Raw genomic sequence first — 15,558 nt, 5'->3', positions numbered from 1 at the left:
CCATAGTCCATACAGCATAATGTGCCCCATAGTCCATACAGTATAATGCACCCCATAGTCCTCTGTATAGAATAATGCACACCATAATCTTTAAGTATACTGCATCCCAAAGTCCTCTGTATAGTATAATACACCCCGTAGTTCATACAATATAATGCACAACCCATAGTCCTCTGTATAGTATAATGCACCCCATAGTCCATACAGTATAATGCACCTCATAGTCCAAACAGTATAATGCACCTCATAGTTCTTTGTATAGTATAATGTACACCAAAGTCCTCTGTATACTATAATACACCCCATATTTCCTGCAGCATAATGCACCCCATAGTCCATACAGTATAATGCACCTCATAGTCCATACAGTACAATGCACCTCATAGTTCTTTGTATAGTATAATGTACACCAAAGTCCTCTGTATACTATAATACACCCCATATTTCCTGCAGCATAATGCACCCCATAGTTCTCTTTGTAGTATAATGCACCTCATAGTTCAAACAGCATATTGCACCCAATAGTTCATAAAGTATAATGCACCCCATAGTCCTCTGTATAGTAAAATGCACCCCATAGTCCAAAGAGCACAATGCACCCAATAGTCCATTCAGTACAATGCACCCCATGAATGATGGGACAGGAAGCACCAGCTGATGCTACCTCCTTCATTATTGCTTTCAACTGTAGCGGCATCCAGGATGCTGACACAGTTGAAGTTGTGGTGACGAGCGGGGGGCCCAGTGTTAGCGCTGGTACCGGGCCTCCCCAGCACATGGGTCTCGTAGCAGCCGTGCAGGACAATTGTGTCTCCCTGCTCTGCTGGAGAGTTGAACTGTTAACAGCTAAAAGTAACGTAGCTCCGGGTGGACCCCTCAGAGTGCGAGGCCTGGGGCAGCTGCACTCTATGCCTTACCGGGTACGCTACTGCTGGGAATACTGGTAAATTTTGATGGTGTGCTCACCACATGATGTATTAATCGTCAGTCTGCAGTCACCTAAAGTCTACGTCTTGCTGCCCATCTCAGCAAGTGGTATATGGCCAAAAATGATGTTCAACAAATCACACCGTAATACCGTATTCACCATTACAGTCAGTGGGCCCTTAACCCCTTAAGCCCCAAGGGTGGTTTGCACGTTAATGACCGGGCCAATTTTTACAATTCTGACCACTGTCCCTTTATGAGGGTATAACTCTGGAACGCTTCAACGGATCTTGGCGATTCTGACATTGTTTTCTCGTGACATATTGTACTTCATAATAGTGGTAAAATTTCTTAGATACAACGTGCGTTTATTTGTGAAAAAAATGGAAATTTGGCGAAAATTTTGAAAATTTTGCAATTTTCCACCTTTTAATTTTTATGCCCTTAAATCACAGAGATATGCCACACAAAATAATTAATACCGTATATACTCGAGTATAAGCCGAGATTTTCAGCCCAAATTTTTGGGCTGAAAGTGCCCCTCTCGGCTTATACTCGAGTCAAGGTGGGTGGCAGGGTCGGCGGGTGAGGGGGAGAGGGCGCTGAGGTATACTTACCTAGTCCTGGCGATCCTGGCGCTCCCCCTGCCGTCCCACGGTCTTCTGTGCTGCAGCGTCTTCCCCTCTTCAGCGGTCACGTGGGACCGCTCATTAAAAAAATGAATAGGCGGCTCCACCTCCCATAGGGGTGGAGCCGCTTATTCATTTCTCTAATCAGCGGTGCCGGTGACCGCTGATAGAGAAAGAGGCTGCGGCACCGAAGACCAGGCAGAGGGAGCGTCAGGATCGCTGGGACCAGGTAAGTATGTAATATTCACCTGTCCGCGTTCCAGCCGCCGGGCATCGCTCCATCTTCCCGGCGCCTCCATCTTCCCGGCGTCTGCGCTCTGACTGTTCAGGTCAGAGGGCGCGATGACGCATATAGTGTGCGCGGCGCCCTCTGCCTGATCAGTCAGAGCAGAGACGCCGGGAAGATGGAGGTGCCGGGACCGGACGCTGGGAGCTGCAAGCAAGAAAGGTGAGTATGTGTTTTTTTTTTTTTTATTGCAGCAGCAGTGGCACAGATTTATGTGGAGCATCTATGGGGAAATATGAACGGTGCAGAGCACTATATGGGGCACAGCTATGGGGCACAATGAACGGTGCAGAGCACTGTATATGGGGCACATCTATAGGGCAATAATGAACGGTGCAGAGCACTGTATATGGGGCACAGCTATGGGGCACAATGAACGGTGCAGAGCACTGTATATGGGGCACAGCTATGGGGCACAATGAACGGTGCAGAGCACTGTATATGGGGCACAGCTATGGGGCACAATGAACGGTGCAGAGCACTGTATATGGGGCACAGCTATGGGGCACAATGAACGGTGCAGAGCACTATATGGGGCACAGATATGGGGCACAATGAACGGTGCAGAGCACTGTATGGGGCACAGCTATGGGACAAAATGAACGGTGCCGAGCATTGTATATGGGGCACAGATATGGGGCAATAATGAACGGTGCCGAGCACAGTATGGGGCACAGCTATGGGACAAAATGAACGGTGCCGAGCACAGTATGGGGCACAGCTATGGGACAATAATGAATGGTGCAGAGCATTGTATATGGGGCACAGATATGGGGCAATAATGAACGGTGCCGAGCACAGTATGGGGCACAGCTATGGGACAAAATGAACGGTGCAGAGCACTATACGGGGCACAGCTATGGGACAAAATGAACGGTGCAAAGCACTATATGGGGCACAGCTATGGGGAAATATGAACGGTGCAGAGCACTATATGGCACAGCTATGGGGAAATAATGATCTATTTTTATTTTTGAAATTCACCGGTAAATGCTGCATTTCCACCCTAGGCTTATACTCGAGTCAATAAGTTTTCCCAGTCTTTTGTGGCAAAATTAGGGGGGTCGGCTTATACTCGGGTCGGCTTATACTCGAGTATATACGGTAAGTAACATTTCCAACATGTCTACTTTACATCAGCACAATTTTGGAACCAAAATTTTCTTTTGTTAGGGAGTTATAAGGGTTAAAAGTTGACCAGCAATTTCTCATTTTTACAACACTAATATTTTTTAGGAACTACATCACATTTGAAGTCATTTTGAGGGGTCTATATGATAGAAAATACCCAAGTATGACACCATTCTAAAAACTGCACCCCTCAAGGTGCTCAGGACCACATTCAAGAAGTTTATTAACCCTTCAGGTGTTTTGCAGGAATTTTTGGAATGTTTAAAAAAAAATGAACATTTACCTTTTTTTCACAAAAAATTTACTTCAGCTCCAATTTGTTTTATTTTACCAAGGGTAACAGGAGAAAATGGACCCCAAAAGTTGTACAATTTGTTCTGAGTATGCTGATACCCCATATGTGGGGGTAAACCACTGTTTGGGTGCACGGCAGAGCTCAGAAGGGAAGGAGCGCCATTTGACTTTTCAATGCAAAATTGGCTGGAATGGAGATGGGACGCAATGTTGCGTTTGGAGAGCCCCTGATGTGCCTAAACATTGAAACCCCCCACAAGTGAAACCATTTTGGAAAGTAGACCCCCTAAGGAACTTATCTAGATGTGTGGTAAGCACTTTAACCCACCAAGTGCTTCACAGAATTTTATAATGCAGATCCGTAAAAATAAAAAATCATATTTTTTCACAAATATGATATTTTCGCCCCAAATTTTTTATTTTCCCAAGGGTAAGAGAAGAAATCGGACCCCAAAAGTTGTTGTGCCATTTGTTCTGAGTACGCCGATACCCCATATGTGGCCGATACCCCATATGTGGGGGTAAACCACTGTTTGGGCGCATGGCAGAGCTCGGAAGGGAAGGAGCGCCATTTGACTTTTCAATGCAAAATTGACTGGAATTGAGATGGGACGCCATGTTGCGTTTGGAGAGCCCCTGATGTGCCTAAACAGTGGAAACCCCCCAACTATAACTGAAACCCTAATCCAGACACACCCCTAACCCTAATCCCAACCGTAACCCTAACCACACCCCTAACCCTGACACACCCCTAACCCTAATCCCAACCGTAAATGTAATCCTAACCTTAGCCCCAACCCTAACCCTAACTTTAGCCCTAACCCTAACTGTAGCTATAACCTTAACTTTAGCCCCAACCCTAACCCTAACTTTAGCCCCAGCCCTAAGCCTAATTTTAGCCCCAGCCCTAACTTTAGCCCCAACCCTAACTGTAGCCCTAACCCTAACTGTAGCCCTAACCCAAACCCTAACCCTAGACCCACCCCTAACCCCAACCCTATCCCCACCCTAACCCCAACCCCAGCCCTAACCCTAGCCCTAACCCTAGCCCTAACCCTAACCCTAGCCCTAATGGGAAAATGGAAATAAATACATTGTTTTTATTTTTTTATATTTCCCTAACGAAGGGGGTGATGAAGGAGGGTTTGATTTACTTTTATACCAGGTTTTTTAGTGGATTTTTATGATTGGCAGCCGTCACACACTAAAAGACGCTTTTTATTGCAAAAAATATTTTTTGCGTTACCACATTTTGAGACCTATAATTTTTCCTTATTTTGGTCCACATAGTCATGTGAGGTCTTGTTTTTTGGGGGACGAGTTGACGTTTTTATTGGTACCATTTTTGGGCATGTGACATTTTTTGATCACTTTTTATTCTGATTTTTGTGAGGCAGAATGACCAAAAACCTACTATTCATGAATTTCTTTTGGGGGGGGTTATACTGTTCCACGTTTGGTAAAATGGATAGAGCAGTTTTATTCTTCGGGTCAGTACGATTACAGCGATACCTCATTTAGATTTTTTTATGTTTTGGCGCATTTATATGATAAAAAATATTTTATAGAAAAAATAATTATTTTTGCATCGCTTTATTCTGAGGAGTATAACTGTTTTATTTTTTTGCTGATGATGCTGTATGGCAGCTCGGTTTTTGTGGGACAAGATGACGTTTTCAGCGGTACCATAGTTATTTATATCCGTCTTTTTGATCGTGTGTTATTCCACTTTTTGTTCGGCGGTATGATAATAAAGCGTTGTTTTTTGCCTCGGGTTTTTTTTTTTTTTTTTACAGTGATCACTGAATGGGTTAACTAGTGAGCCAGTTTTATAGATCGGGTCGTTACGGACGCGGCGATACAAAATATGTGTACTTTTATTGTTTTTTTTTTATTTAGATAAAGAAATGTATTCATAGGAACAATATTTTTTTTTCTCTTTATTTAGGAATTTTTATTTTTTTTTTTACTTTTTTACATTGTCCCAGGGGGGACATCACTGTATAGTGACAGATCGCTGATCTGACACTTTGCAGAGCACTGTGTCAGAACAGCGATCTGACGTGCACTGCTCCTGGCTTACCAGCGCCTGCTCTGAGCAGGCACTTGGCAAGCCACCTCCCTGCAGGACCCAGAAGTAGCCCCGCAGCCATTTTGGATCTGGGGCCTGCAGGGAGGAGATGCTCGGTACAAGGTGAGCACATCGCCTTGTACCGATCGTCTCAGGGAAGCACGCAGGGAGCCCCCTCCCTGCACAATGCTTCCCTGTACTGCTGGAATACTGTGATCATGTTTGATCGCAGTGTGCCGGGGGTTAATGTGTTGAGGGAGCGGTCCGTGACCGCTCCTGGCACATAGTGCCGGATGTCAGCTGCGATAGTCAGCTGAAACCCAGCCACGATCGGCCGCGCTCCCCCCGTGAGCGCAGTCAATCGCATATGACGTACTATCCTGTCACTAGGAATTAAGTCCCAGGTCACCTTGACGGGATAGTACGTCATATGGGATTAAGGGGTTAAGTACATTCTCTTGAATCTGATTTTGCCCTGACAAAACCACTGAATGTAGGCTCAAACGCTATGTGAAAATAGCCTTACTAAACTTTTGGGAAAAATATTTTAAATTGAGAGTCCACAGTGGTTGATACCTTTTAATGGCTAACTGAAAAGATGGTAACAAATTGCAAACTTTTGAGACTACTCGGGTCTCTTCATCAGGCATAGACTAATACAAAATCTGAAGAATCATATATTGATATACAGCACAGCACAAAAACAATGCAATAGATAAGGCAAATGACGTGAAGCAGAACTATCATTATGGGAGAGGGATAAACCGTTGTGGCCATAAGCAATGGAACAGTTCACAGATAAGGAGAGTGACAGTTTTATTGTCCTCTGATTGGGGTCTGGTTCTGTGTACCCCCACAAGGTTTGAGGAACAAATTCCTTAATTGATGTAAAAACACATAAATTCATGCAACACATTCATTCCTGTACTAAGTGTGTCACAGGTTGTCATGAGTTATACCCCAGAATCTTCTGTCTTTCTGAGATTTGAAGTTACCTTTTAATACAAGTAATTTCATGTCCATGGTGCTGTGATCAGGGAGACAAACATGTTTGGCCACAGGTAGATCCATTCTTTTAACTTTTACTATGTGGCGGTGAGAATTCATCCTTGTTCTCAGTTTTTGCCCTGTCTCCCCTACATACAGACCCCCAGCTGGACATTTGGTACATATAATTAGGTACACCACATTAGATGTGATGCTGCTGAAAGTACCTGGGATCTTGTAGTCCTGATGCGAGTTGGGGATCTTTATCTTGACCGTGGTCATTATAAATAGACATGTTTTACATGTTTTCTGGTTGCAAGAAAAGGTTCCTGTAGCTGTTGGAGATGACATGCAGCTTCTGACAATGATGCTTCTTAGATTTGGTGGCTGCCTAAAAAAAACACAGTAGTGGGTGGTCTGGAAATATAGATTGGGAGATTTTGTATTAGTTTTAGGCTCTTTAATTTTGAAGAGATCAGTGGAGATCCAAGTCCTGAGACACCTACATATCTGCCCCGAATAAAAGATACAAAAACATAAAAAAATCTACCAAATTTATATTACAGGCACTCTTTAAATGTCTATAGGTTTGTGTCCACAGGCCGGATTACATCCGGATTAGCTGCGGATTGAACGCTGCTGCGTACAACCGCAGCGTTCAACCCACCGCGTTTAGATGTTACAGCATAGTGGAGGGGATTTTATGAAATCCCGGCTCCACTATGCGTGTGAACACGCATCCGGCGGCCCTGCGTTTACGGACATGTGGTGCATCTTTTTAGAAAGCAGCATATCTGTTTACCTTGCGGCGATGCTCCGTCGCCGCAAGGTAAATAACAGGGTCCTATGTATTGGGTGCGGCGATTCCGGATCTGTGCAATGAACACATCCGGAATCACCGCGCATACAGAAGGGGGTGGCACTTTGGGCGGAGCTGGTTTTCTGCTCTTTCCAAATAGCCAACAATCTGGACCGTGGAAATGCACCCTTATAGTGCTATAGCCTGCATCTCAGTACTGTGATTCCTGTATGGCCTTAGTCTAATGATGGCTGGTAACAACTCCATCTTTCTTTACCATTTACAATGTCACACTAGGGGTTGTTATCTTATTCCATACAAGTGTATATGTGTATATGTCAGGGGCTGACCTGTCATTGCCATTGATCACTGCACTAAGCTTGAAAATAGATAATTTTCGGGTCATGGTACTGTGCAAGACTAAAAATACAGCGTTTGACTAAACCCCCATACACTTTAAGCCTTCTACACACGTCTGATTTTTGTGTTCGTATACGGTCCGTTTTTTATTGCTTCAAATATGGACACACACACCCATTGTATTTTCACACAGACAATGGTATGAATGGAAGAGCAACGTGAAGCTCCAGATTTGGTGCATCTTATAGATGCGCCATTTTTGGGCAGCTGAGGGCTGATGTTGGTAGCCTGAGGGGGCAATATCTCTGGCCCCCTCCCCAGGCTATTATTATCAACCTACAGCTGTCTGTTTAGCCTTTGCTGCTTTGAATTTATAAGGGGACCCTACGTCATTTTTTTTCTGGGGTCCCCTGTAAATTCACCAGTAAAGGCTAAGCAAATAGCTGGAAGCTCTTAATAATAGCTTCTAATATATAGAACCTTATAGAATATTGTCCCTTGTCTCAGATTACTAACATCAGCCCCCAGCTGTGGGCTTTCCCTCTGCTGGTTATGAAAATTTTGCAGGAGCCCACACCATTTTTTTAAATTTAATTCTTTATTTTACACAGGAATTACACAATTGCTGCTGAGTACAACTCCCATCATTGTTTCCTGGTCATGCTGATCTCAATGACACACAGACACATGAACAGCAAACACGTACACACAGATGGCACATTGATGTTACATACGTACACACAGACACGAACCACGGATCTCACCAGTACTGTTTTTTCAAGAATCATCAAGACGTGTGAAGAAGGTCTTAGATAGCTGCCAGCTGAACAATTGGCTGAACTATCCTTCAGCCAGGAACTCTCTCAGCCATCTCTCATACACAGGAGTGCTGACTTTGCTGACAGCACACGGATTGCACACATGGATGTCCTTCCGTATGCTGTACATTTTTTACCGGACCTATAGACTTGTAGTGTCCCCTTTCATCCATCATACAGTAAAAAAAGGACATGTCTCCATGGGTTTTGCGTGGGCACACAGTCAGTGAAAAAATATGAATGTGTGAACAGCCCTATAGACTATAATAGGAACTTGTATCCATGAAAAACACAGATAGAATGCATATGTGCAACACATACATCTGAATGATGTCTTATTCTGACTTACCTACCAGTGGGGGCCTATTGCAGCATGAAGGCCAAATATGGCTCTGCCTAGAGGGAAAAAGATAGGAGAAACCTCATAAGGCAAAATAGCAATAACACCATTATAATACAATTCTATATAGTTCTCAAGTTACATGATACAGCTGATTAGTGAGAGTGCTGTGTTTTGAACTCCCAATAATCATACATTGATGACTTGTGTCAGTCCTAGACAACCTCCCTAAGAATGAGAATACACTTGATTCCATAGAATGATCAGCATCCTGTCTTTTACTACATCTTATAATGGGGTGTCATATCAAGAATGAAGTAAATCACACCAGTGAGCCCTGTACTGCACTAAAAAAAATAATCATCTGGATGTTTGGAGGAGGTCCAGATCCACCTAATAGTGCACCACCGGTGAGCCCCACCATATAAGTGTGGGGGAATATTTCCTTTAATTGTACTTACACCATATAGATCTCCACAAGGAGAACTGGTACCCTACAAGAGCTTAACTAATAATTAGTGGAATAATGCTCCAGAAGAAAATCATTTTTATATTCATCTCTATATTGTATTATATGTCACATTCATTAATTTTTATTAACATGTGACTGAGATTTGTTGTTATGCAATGGATCCTTATCACAATAACTATTATCAAATTTACAGAACTATGTCCTCACAGCTCCCATCTTCTATTTCAGCCACACAACTTCCTGTCTATAACACTAAACAAAATCAATAGCTCTTAGTAGTTGACACAGCTTTTGGCAGGGTTAGTGAATTTTTATAAATTATCAGTAAATCTTTACAAGGTCACTTTGTTAAGAAACAATATCTATCCAGAGAAAGTAAAAGGAAAAGTACATTAAGAGTATAAATTTTAGGGTTGAAATGTCTTTTAGGGTTAAACATGAATAAGTTAGATGTAAGGCTACTATCACACTTCCGTCTTTTCAGATCCGTCACAATCCATCGATTTTTGAGAATGCAGGATCCTGCAAAAAAATTTGCAGGATCCTGCATTTTCCCATAGATTTGTATTAGCGACGGATTGTGACGGATGTCCATCCGTTTCATCCGTCGTGCACTGGATCCGTCGTAAAATAGCGGTCCGTCGTGCAGAGAAAATGTTCATTGTAATGATTTTTGTGCACGTTCAGCGACGCATCCTGCGCTGCCCATCATCGGCTACAATGGAAGCCTATGGATGCAGGATCCGTCGCTGACCGTCACACACTGGAATCCAGCTACGGATCCAGTTTTTCCCTGCTGAGCATGCCCAGAAGGATTTTCTAGTCCGGGAAAAAGTCTCTCTCTCTCTCCCCGGTCATTAAATTCCCGGAATTTGTGTACGACGGATCCATCATTACACTGGATCCGTCGCACACGTTTTTACCTATTTTCATGACGTCCGTCGATACGTCATTTTGCTGCACCACGACGTACCCCAGAAAGCGGAAGTGTGAAAGTAGCCTAAAAGTGTGGGACGCAGTGTGGCATGATGCAGGAATGCTGTCTCTCACTTTTCTGTAGGGCATGAAAGACACACTATATCAAGGAGTAGTTTTGTCAAACTTTAATGAGTTCAGTGTGAGCTTGTAGTGTGATATGACCTTTAGTTGCTGAGTGCTTCCCTTGGAAGTTACTCCATAGATTTCTGTGCAGAACAGTAAGTTACCTATAAAGTGGTGGCTGCATTGGCAAGCAGGTTGTATTGGTGAGCAGGGTCCCAGCATTAGGATATAAGGTAGATGGAGGAGTGAGTCTTCCTGTAAGCTGGTTGTGAGGCCCCACAAGTCAGAGACCTAAGAGAAAGTGAGAGACAGATGTGAGAATTGAAGTCAATTAACAGGGTATACATGTAAACCATAAGTTTGATACATTGAAAGCCACCAATAAAAGCTCACCTAAACATACTGTCACAACCAAAGATTGTTTGTGTTGTGCCATTTTGTACCATTACACAGTATTTTGAAAAAGTATTCATACCTCGTGAACTTTTCTGCACTTTTTCATGTCATTCCACATAAATGGTGTCTAGCACAACTGGAAACCTAGCAAGACATCGCTATATACATAAACTGACATCCCAAACAAGGAGATCATTAATTAGAGAAGCAGCCAGTTACTCTGGAGGAACTGCAGAGATCCACACCTCAGGTGAGAGAATCTGCCTACAGGACAACTATTAATCGTATACTCCACTTTCTTCCATTTATGGAAGAATGGCAAGAAGAAAGCCATTTTTTAAAGCAAGACATAAGAAGTCCCTTTAGCAGTTTACAAAAAAAGCCATATAGGGGACACAGCTAGCATGTAGAAGAAGCTGCTCTGGTCAGATGAAACCAAAGTAGTACTTTTTGGGTGAAATGCAAAATACTATGTGTGGCAGAAAACTAAGACTGCACATCACTATGAAAACATTATCCCCACAGTCAAACATGGTGGTGACAGCATCATGCTATGGGGATGTTTTTCTTCAGCAGTGACAGGGAAGCTGTCAGAGTTTATTGAAAGCAAAATGAAGCTAAATACAGGCTAATCCAGGATGAAAACCAGTTAGAGCCTGCAAAAGACTTGAGACTGTGGCATAAGTTCACCTTCCAGCACGACAATAGCCTTAAACATACTGCCAGCTACAATGTTATGGTTTAGATTAAAGCATATTGATTTGTTTGAATGGAACAGTCAATTTCCAGACCTAAATCCCATTGAGAATCTGTGGCAAAACTTCAAAAAATTGCTGTTCACAGATGCTCTCCATCCAATCTCACTAAGCTAGAACTATTGAAAAAAAAAATACAAAAGTAAAAGTTAAATACATATGAAAGTAGTCTAGAAATTTGGACAAAATAACACTAATATGAGGGAACGTTCCCTACTTCCACCACATGTGTATTAAGGACCAATTAAAGACTCATCGGTATAAACGTGAAATACAAATGGAAGGAAAAAAAACAGTAAGAGTCTAAGGTGAGCGTGAACTAAAAATATATAACTTTATTGATCAAGGATAACATTATAATGGGGCGGGAAAAATAACCAGATAGAACAGCAGATGCAATTCCAAGTAACAATCACAAGGTAAGTATATCTCAATATAATGACTGTGGCACAATTGTATAGATACTGGTTTTAAAAAATTATAAATAAATAAAAATAAGTGCAATTGTTGTTAAGGAGATATTGTAAAGTGCACAAGTACATAGACATGGACCTAATTTGCTGGTGCCTAAGTATCCAGACAGAATGTTGTCACTGAGATATACCAATAGACCTGGGTAGTGTCAGAGAATGTATAGATATATGTCAATGAGCAACCCATGTAGTTTAACAAAGTGCATGTGCATAAATGCTCAGAACATACGTGGTCACTGTTGGAAGAGAAGTAAGGTTATTATTTATAGTTGTCATGCGACTCTACCAATAAAATAATAGCCGTAACCTCATAAGACTATAACTGTATAGAAGGGTCAGTGATTGTGGCGAGGAAGCGTTCCAGACCTTATTCCCATTGAGAATATGTGGCAATATCTGAAAATTGCTGTTCACAGATACTCTCCATCCAATCTCACTAAGCTAAAGCTGGTCCGCAGAGAAGAATCATCAAAGTGTCAGCCTCTAGATGTGCAAAGCTGGTACAGTCATACCCCAAAAGGCTTACAGCAGTAATTACAGAGAAAGGTGGTCCTACAAAATATTGACTCAGAGGTTGCTGAATACAAATGCACGTCACAATTTTCAGATTTATATTTTTAAATATTTAGGAAACCATATGTTATTTCATATAAAATGACAATAAAATACATTTAACTTTGTGGGTGTAACGTAAAATAGATGGTGGAAAAGGTCACAGGATATAAATACTTTTTCACAGTACTGTACTTAAAGTGGCTGCTCATTGTGTAACCATTAAGCTTAAAGTGCCACTTCGGAAGTGTAACCATTATGCTTGAGAGGGTTATTGATTCTCCTTTATTGAAAAGAATAAATACTGATATGTATTAGGTGAATAAAAATCCAGTATCACTGCACACCAGGAAGCATTGTCCTCTGTAGAAAATGACTCTAGTGTGGAGACGACAGTTTATAGAAGACCAAATACTTCATCATTATCAAAGAAGTACTAACAAATGGGTGAAAATAATTGCCGCTACATACACGACCATCTCCAACCCAGAGCAGGGACATCAGAAGGGCACGGTGAATAATTCAATGTCAAAACAATCAATGGATACACTGAGAAGCAAAAAAGGGTAACAATGTTTTCGACTTTTGAATTTTGGGTCAATATCAATATCTCACTATCCACTACAGATTTGAATGTGAAAACACCATCATTTTATAGAGAATTATCTTTGCTATCTCATACATAAATTTGACTAGCAACTATTTAGCATATGATTAGTTATGCAGATTCTTCTCATGTCACTGCATGTTTTGTCCTGATGGTGAAAAAATATTTTCCTTCCTGTATGCAACAAACTACAACCTGTTCTCACATTCCCTAATAGCTCAGTGTGCTATTAGGTTGATTCCCAAGCAAAGAGTCACTGGTTCAAATTGAGAAGCAGCCATGAAGAAGATTTCTGAAGACTAGAGAAACAGCATCATTCAGCTCATCAATAGCGGTCACTCGGCCAAGAAAATTGGCAAATTGCAACATGCACCATGACAGTTGGCAAAATACGAAATTACGTCAGCCCATCCATTCAAAAGCCAAGAGGTGGAAGTCCAGGTGAAATATCAAAGTCAACAAGTCGGCTGATCACAAGGTCTAGCCGTTCTAAGGCAACAAACATGGCAGTGGAGGTGGCTCGTATGCTTCGAAATAGTGAGATCACAGAGGTTCATGCAAGCCCTGTCTGGAATGGTGGCCAAAAAAGGTGAAGAATATCTTCATAAGAAGTGTTTCCTCGAGTTTACAAAAAAAAATACAAAAAGCAGACAGTGGAAGATTGGAAACTGGTGATTTGGAGTGATGAGATGAAAGTCAATAGATTAGGCTCTGGTGGCTTTAAAGACAACCTGTCACCCCCCAGGCGTTTGTAACTAAAAGAGCCACCTTGTGCAGCACTAATGCTGCATTCTGACAAGGTGGCTCTTATAATTCTTGGTGCTGTAGCTGCAGAAATAATCGCTTTTGCAATTTGTTCAAAACACCTTGAAACAGTCCTGGGGGCAGGTCTTTCCCCCCCTAATGCAGACGTCAGCTGATCCCTAATCGCGGTGGCATCGCATTTGGGAAGGTTCCATGCGATGCCACGGCGATTAGGGATCAGCTGACGCCACACAGTCTGAAGAAGGCGAACGGAGATGAGTGAGAGGCGAAGATATGCACTGCACATGCCCAGGAATCCCAGCCCCGCAGTGTGAATAAATCAGAAGACACTGCGGGGCGGGATCTCTGGCAAAACGGCCGCACAGGCGCAGTCAGCTAGACATCAAATGATGTCATAAGACGGGCAGCGCTAACTGCGCATGCCCAAGGCATAACATAACAGCGCAGGCACCGGGACAGTTCAAAACAATGCTGAGGAGGCAGTGCCCGGTGCCAAGAGGGTATGAGTGACAGCGGTGCTGTGTCTGCATTAGGGGGAAAGACTTGCCCCCAGGACTGTTTCAAGGTATTTTGGACAAATTGCAAAAGCGATTATTTATGCAGTTACAGCACCAAGAACTAAAAGAGCCACCTTGTCAGAATGGAGCATTAGTGCTGCACAAGGTGGCTCTTTTAGTTACAAACGCCTGGGGGGGTGACAGGTTCCCTTTAAAGGGAACCTGTCACCTGAATTTGGCGGGACTGGTTTTGGGTCATATGGGCGGAGTTTTCTGGTGTTTGATTTACCCTTTCCTTACCCACTGGCTGCATGCTGGCTGCAATATTGGATTGAAGTTCATTCTCTGTCCTCCGTAGTACACGCCTGCACAAGGCAAGATTGTTTTGCGCAGGCGTGTACTATGGAGGACAGAGAATGAACTTCAATCCAATATTGCACCCAGCATGCAGCCAGCGGGTAAGGAAAGGGTGAATCAAACACCAGAAAACTCCGCCCATATGACCCAAAACCAGTCCCGCCAAATTCAGGTGACAGAGTCCCTTTAATTGGGTCTGGAAGAAACAAGGGAAAAAGGGGCTAATGGATCACAAAATTGAAGGAACTGATGGAGGAAGACAGCTGATATGGGGTTGTTTCACAGCCAAACGTGTTGGATACTTGACAAGGATTGATGGTAGTCTTAATGCTGAGCTATATGTGGGTATCCTACAAGATGAGTTACTTAACACACTCGAGTACTATGGGTACGAAAATGACAACATAGTGTTCCAGCAGGACAACGACCTGATGCATGCGTAAAGATTAGTGAAGGAATGGTGCAATAACAGTGAAGTAGAGGTGCTGGATAGTCCCCAGACCTTGAACCAATCAAATTTCTTTTAATAGAATTGAAGGAAAAGCTGTATGCAAGCCAAGTTACCCATGTAACCCAAGTTAGTTGACCAGTTTGCACCAACTTTGGGAGCGTATAGAAGAGACGTGTGATCAGATTTTATTCAAGACGTACTTGAATCTGATTGAAAGCATGCCCAGAAGGCCTTAGGCAGTATTGAAAGCAGGGCTGTGGAGTCGAAGTTGAAGTCGTGGAGTTGGTGTCCATTTTGGTGGAGTCCGAGCCAGTATAAAATGGTCCAACTCCAACTCCTAAAATATATACTATATTAGGTACATTAGGTACAGGTATATTAGGTTGAATGCAAGATGTGCTGTAAAGTTTTAGTAAGAATTTGGGAAAGTTATGAAATGTCCTATAATTGTCTTGTTCTGTTCCTGATATAAGGACCTAGGATTTTAGACAAATCTGTGCCACACTTTATGTAAATGCTCAGTAGTAAACCAGTGGTGTGGAGTTGTGGA

This window comes from Ranitomeya imitator, chromosome 2 (assembly GCF_032444005.1).
Source record: "Ranitomeya imitator isolate aRanImi1 chromosome 2, aRanImi1.pri, whole genome shotgun sequence".
NCBI lineage: Eukaryota > Metazoa > Chordata > Amphibia > Anura > Dendrobatidae > Ranitomeya > Ranitomeya imitator.
This window is presented reverse-complemented; position numbering follows the sequence as displayed.